General features: G+C 44.7%; 1 long non-coding RNA gene across 1 annotated transcript; it reads right to left on the minus strand.

Annotated features, from left to right (window-relative positions):
* Window positions 1-1168: 1168 nt before the first annotated feature.
* Window positions 1169-1767, minus strand: LOC311313086. The gene is made up of 3 exons (XR_014630593.1): window positions 1613-1767; window positions 1421-1515; window positions 1169-1294 (listed from the first exon to the last, which is right to left on the minus strand). It is a non-coding gene; the product is annotated as an uncharacterized lncRNA (long non-coding RNA).
* Between the last annotated feature and the right edge of the window lie 4233 nt (window positions 1768-6000).

The raw sequence follows: 6000 nt of genomic DNA on the forward strand, positions 1-6000 counted from the left end.
CTACAACTAAACAGGGCATCGTTGCTTAATCTGATGAGTGAAAACATCTTAGTAAATTGCTTTCTCTATCGTTAGACTAACTGTTACCCCATCTACCGGTATGTTCTTCCAGAGAGGCTGCTGTCTCACTGACGTAGCTAGCTAGCAATAGAAATAGCTGGCTTTTCTACAACTGAACGAGAGCAATATATTGAATGAAAACAGCATACAATGTAAAGTGAGCTAGCGCACAACAGTCGTAAACCATGTTTTGATTAGCATTTATTTATGATGCCCATGCTTGCAGCAAACAATCTTGGCTGCAGTGATGTCCCTACTAACACAATCAGGTTGCAGCAATGTTGCAGAAACGTGCAATTTAGACTTTTGTATGGTCCACTCAACGTCAAGTTAAACGTGCATGCAACGCAAACGCGGTATCTGCACACAAGTTGCTGCAACGTGCAGGTCCAACGTGTCTGCAACGTGCCTGCAATGTGTACACAACGTTGTGATTTCCGCGATGATTTCGATGTATATTGCTGCAACGTTGTATACACGTTTATATATTACTTTGTTACGTTGCTGCAACGTGGTCTACACTTCCGTTGGCTACATTTATAATTTGCATTACAAAACAAATCAGCTCCTTGCACAAGCTCCACTACTTCCTGAAACTCTTTACAGGCATATTTCTTTACCGTCCTATACTATTGGATAGCAATAGCGATGAATCCGGTGTGCAGCACACCTGATCAATCACTTCCATCCACTAGTATAGGACAGGAAAGAAATACGCCTGTAGAGTGTCAGGAAGTAGTGGAGCTTGTGCAAGGAGCCTATTAATGTCATAGTCAATGCAGCAAGCAAAATTATGGTACAAAAGTTATGACACAACACCATTCAGTCAAGAACAATTTATTTTATTAAAAAAGTACACAATGTCTGGCCTGCAACATGATAAACAAGTTTAAAAACAAAAAGGATTTAAAAAAAAAAATTACAAAAAGTTATTTACAAAAAAAGTTATTTAAAAAAAAAAAAAGGCAGGCTGTGCTCAGATGGGGGGGGGGGGGGCTGTGCTCAGATGGGCTGCGGGTGGGCGTCAGATGGGCTTGGGGGGGGGCTGTGCTCAGATGGGCTGCGGGTGGGCGTCAGATGGGCTGGGGGGGAGCTGTGCTCAGATGGGCTGCAGGGGGGCGTCAGATGGGCTGGGGGGCAGCTAGGAAGGGAAGTCTTCCTCATCAGAATGCTGGGGAGTGCTCAGATGGACTGTTCTTGGATGGGCTGTGCTCAGGCGGACTTCTGCAGATACCTAAAGACACAATGAAATGGCCGTAAATACACAACGCACATACATGCACAAAAAAGTGGTACACAATCTTTGGAACCATGCAGTGTCACTGGGTAGGAGAAACCAAAAAAAAAAGACATCACTTACCCTTCTGCATTTAGCAGGGGCATGTTTCAATGTCTCCTGCAGCTGGGCGGCCACCTACGCCATCATAGCCTTTGGCATGGAGACCATCACTGCACCTTTAAGTTATCAAGAAAGGTAATGGTTTCAATTCACATCGGTCATGGAACAAAGACGATGTATTAAAAAATATTCAAAATATGAACCATTTCTTACGTGTTAGAACATTGAAGAGTGTCATACTCTTCAGTGGTTTCTTCCCCTTCTTCCCACGCACACTGTAGGCGCTCCACACCGCATGTGTGGCTACAGCTGACAGCACCCGCCGGACTGTGTCCGCCAAGTCTCTGCCACCAATGGCACCTAGGTATTGTGTCTGCAAAACAAAGACAGTCATTTACTGTACCCTTCCCTGCACTGCAAAAATAAGACAAAGTTCTGCCCTGCAGACACTCACCATCTTCCTCTGATGTTCCCGGTCCTTCAACCTGGCCTCACAGACCTGCAGCTCCTCGTCCGTTTGGGCAGGGTTCAGTACATCCAGCACTTCTCCCTGGGCTCCAGACTCCCCAGGCCGCATGCTCTGGGCCAGTTCCCTCACAGTCCGTGCAAGCTCACGGAGTTGCTCCCGCATCTCTGAGAACTGCTGATGTACAGACCTCTGGAAATCTAGATAAACACAGATGTGGCTATAAGTACATTGACATAAAACTAAATGAAACTCAAAATATATCCCTGCATGCAACATGAAGTAGTCCCATACCAGCATCTGCAGAGCAGCATCGATTAGGTAGAGGGGTACATGGAGTCAATGGTGCTGGAGCCGTTTTATTGGGCGACGGCATCACAGACCTAACTGAAAAACAAAAGGGATAAAGGAAAGGGATTAGCAGGAAACTGTATGGTGTTGGCAGCATGCTTTGGCTTCTAGCATTTGAAGGAAAATAAATTAAGACATTAACAGGTAGACATCACAACACCACAGCAGTACATGCCACTCTTACCTGGTCTGGCTGGGGTGCTATACATGAAGCCTGGGGTTGCATGGTTTTCGCTCACAGGGGATGAGCACGGAAAATCTGCAAGATGAGTAAATGGTATTCAATCTAAAAAAGCCAATCACAGAGCTAACTGAAAACCTAAAGGGATTAGCAGGAAACTTTATGGTGTTGGCTTTGGCTTCTGGCATTTGGAGGGAAACTAAATAAAGACAAGACAGGTAGACACCACAGCAGTACATGCCACTCTTACCTGGTCTGGCTGGGGTGCTGTATGATCTGGCTGGGGTGCTATAAATGGGGCCTGGGCCCCGCTCGCCCACATGGGACAAGCTTGGAAAATCTGCAAGATGAGTAAAATGGTATTCAAAATAAATAAAAAATAGTCCAACTATCAGTGTGCAGTAGGCATAGACATTTCATTTCAACACAAACATGCAGTTTCAGTTTTAACAGGAACGCCTGTTTTTGACTCGAACTCCAACAATACACACCGATATTACTAATGTGGCAAACAAAGCTGCCTCCATCTTTGTTTCGAGCTAACGCTATTGTCTATGATACCGCGGTTACCTCGTGGGTGGCATTGTTCTCAGTCTCCCACTTTCCAGATAAATGGAAATATATAAAGCATTATCTTGGCTTCGCCTTCACTGTTGCCTATGTAATATTAGCCTAAGATTCGTGATGGCCTTAGAAAGCCTGACACGAGCGAGCTCCCAATGTGAGTCTCAAATTCAGCAGAGTCAAACAAACAATTCACATTTCCCTCAGTCCAGCGGCCATTTTAGTGTTCAACGTTACCTAACACAAACTACCAGCTCAGACCGTTCGCTTATGTTTCTGCAAATGTTCGCGGCGAACACAAAGCCAGCAGTAACAGAAAAAAGGTTTTATAGGTGCAATAGTTTGTCGGAGTATTTGCAATATTGTCTAAACGTTAGCCAAGTTCGGGCCTTGACTTAGCTAGCTAACATTAGGTAGCGTGCTAGCTAGCATTAGGTAGCGTTAGCTAACATTAGGTAGCGTTAGCTAACATTAGGTAGCGTTAGCTAGCATTAGGCAGCGTGCTAGCTAGCATTATGTAGCGTTAGCTAGCATTAGGCAGCGTGCTAGCTAGCATTAGGTAGCGTTAGCTAGCATTAGGTAGCGTGCTAGCTAGCATTAGGCTTCCAATTCCTGAACTTAGTTTAGCGTTCAGGTTGAGTTACTTCTGTTTACTTAAATCTTATATTACCGGTAAGTAAACAAATAAATAGCTAAACCAACGGTCAAATCAATGTAATTTGATGAGAAAAAACCCCCCGAGGTAACTGGTATAACTTACCAGATCTGAAGTGCGCACCACACTGTGTTTGTTGGTCCCCAATCTGCTCTCTTTATGGCTTTAAACCACAGCTTTCGACGGTTCCTCTGAAAAGGGTGACATCTCGAGGGGATGCTGAAGAATCTGAGGCCATCATCTTGTCCTTTTCTGTTTGTACAGTTCACAGCACAGCAGCTTTGAGGCATAATAAGCTACATGAAACGGAGCTCCTGGCTACTGTGGCTAGCGTTGCCTTTTTACCCAGAGGCCTCGTGCTCGCTCTGCTGTGACGTAGGCGGCGAACCCATCTATAGGGAGGGAAAATAATCTCATCGCCCCCTAGTGGAAGCGTTCCATAATGCCGAGAGAATGAATGGGATTTCTCGACACGTCTTTTGAAAAATTATATCTTGGTCGACACCGAAAAGTTAGTAGAATTTTTTTTAATTAATGAAAAAGCATTCAATTTATAACAAACAGGTAAATATACAATCAATAACATTTCTAAGATGCGTTATTAACCTCAACATACAGTACAATATGAAGGATATAAGCGAAAATAAAATAAAAAATAAAAAAGACAGGAGCAGTTTGGCAAAGAATCCTGCCTACTTTAACTGTGAACCAAGCAAGCAGTGACGTCACGGGATAGCCCGATTGCAATCCTATTGCTAGCCTAATAGGACTTTAATCCAACGTCACTGCAACGTTATTTAATGACGTTGCAGGGACCCATATTGCCAATGTTTCTGCAACGTTGCAGAAAAGTCTAATTAGACTTAGGAGGGTAAAGTTATTTTCGACCTTAGATGGACGTTGTCACAACATCGCCTGATGGTAACGTTGCAACTTACCTAAGTACAACTTATGTGCAACGTTGCTGCAACCCACTGTGTTAGTAGGGGTGGTAGCTACAGTAGCACGAGCGAACGTTATGACAGCATGTTGACGCTGACTTGCTGTGTGCCTCGTGTTGACTTATATTAGATAAAGGTGACCATTAATCGATCTCGTGAGTTTTTCTGGTCATTTGGGGGGAATGATTGTGTTCACAAAAGATCTAACATAACCAGTTCCTCTGTTTACAAGCGAGATCACGAGAGCCGAGTACAGCGAGAGCCGCGGAGTCAGTCTGACTTTGAAAGTCGCCCCAGCGAGGCAGTCTGCTGCTGCACGCGCTCTGTCTGGAGCTTCCAGTAAATGAAATCACGCATGCGCAGGCTGCGCAGTTTACAACCAATCACAGACATGCTTGTGTTTTAGTAAATTTGGGTTTAGGTTTTCCAGACTTTTTCAGAGAACAGTTTCGCACTAAATCCCTCACACGATTCTCTCCGCCTCAGTCAGTCGCAGTACGAGTTTGTCTGAGGTAACACCAGTCAGCTGTTATTTCTCGTGTCCAGTCCACTGTCTGAGGCGAGATATCAGGCTCATTAGTTAGTAGGAAATTGATTGATTTTTTTGGTAACAGAACTAGGACTACTGTTTTAATATTGTGGGGCATGAGTCAGACTCGGCGTATGTCCACTGCTTGAGTTAACATCGGCCAAGTTGAGCCAACACCTGCAGCTCCTTAGCTTGTAAGGTGTCACTAAGCAAATTCTTTCTCACCTCTCTAGATGAAACTGTGCACCTTGTGTTACGGGACACTCTTCAGCCTCACCTGGACGCTAGCTAGTAGGCTAACTTGCCAGCTCATCAGCGTGTAAGGAATGGCACTGCAGTATTTTCTTTTATCTTCCCTCTCTATATTTTCACTTTTTTGATAGTTAAGCTGTCTCTTGGTCATAGTCATACACATATAACGACACTGTTGGCACGTGTCTGCTGCTTGTCTGAGGTAACGCCAGTCGGCTGCTATTCATCGTGTCCAGTCCACTGTCTGAGGCGAGCTATCAGGGTCATTAGTTAGTAGGTAATTAAAATATCCTGTTTTGATTTTTTTTTGGTAACAAAACTGGTGTTCCTTTTCTTTCTGCTTTCTATCTTTCTCCTCTTTCTTTTTCTGTTTCTCCTCCTCTTGCCTGGCCTTCCTCTTCTCTTTCTTTTCCTGCTGTCTCATCTTAAATTCACTCCACATCTTTTTCAGGCGAGCAAAGATGCCCCCAGATGTCTGAGATGGCCGCTGGTCACTGGTCGCCAGCTCCCTAGAGGGACACTGAACAGCAATATCAGACATCTTGGCTGTCTCCCCCCTCCACCCCTCATCTTCCTCCCTCAACTCTGTCCTCAACCTTTTCATCCTCTGGTCCAACTCCCTGATCATGACGGCCATCATGTTCTCCAGTTGCATCTGCTCC

The sequence above is a fragment of the Borostomias antarcticus genome (genome assembly GCF_949987555.1).
Source record: "Borostomias antarcticus genome assembly, chromosome: 1".
Lineage (NCBI taxonomy): Eukaryota > Metazoa > Chordata > Actinopteri > Stomiiformes > Stomiidae > Borostomias > Borostomias antarcticus.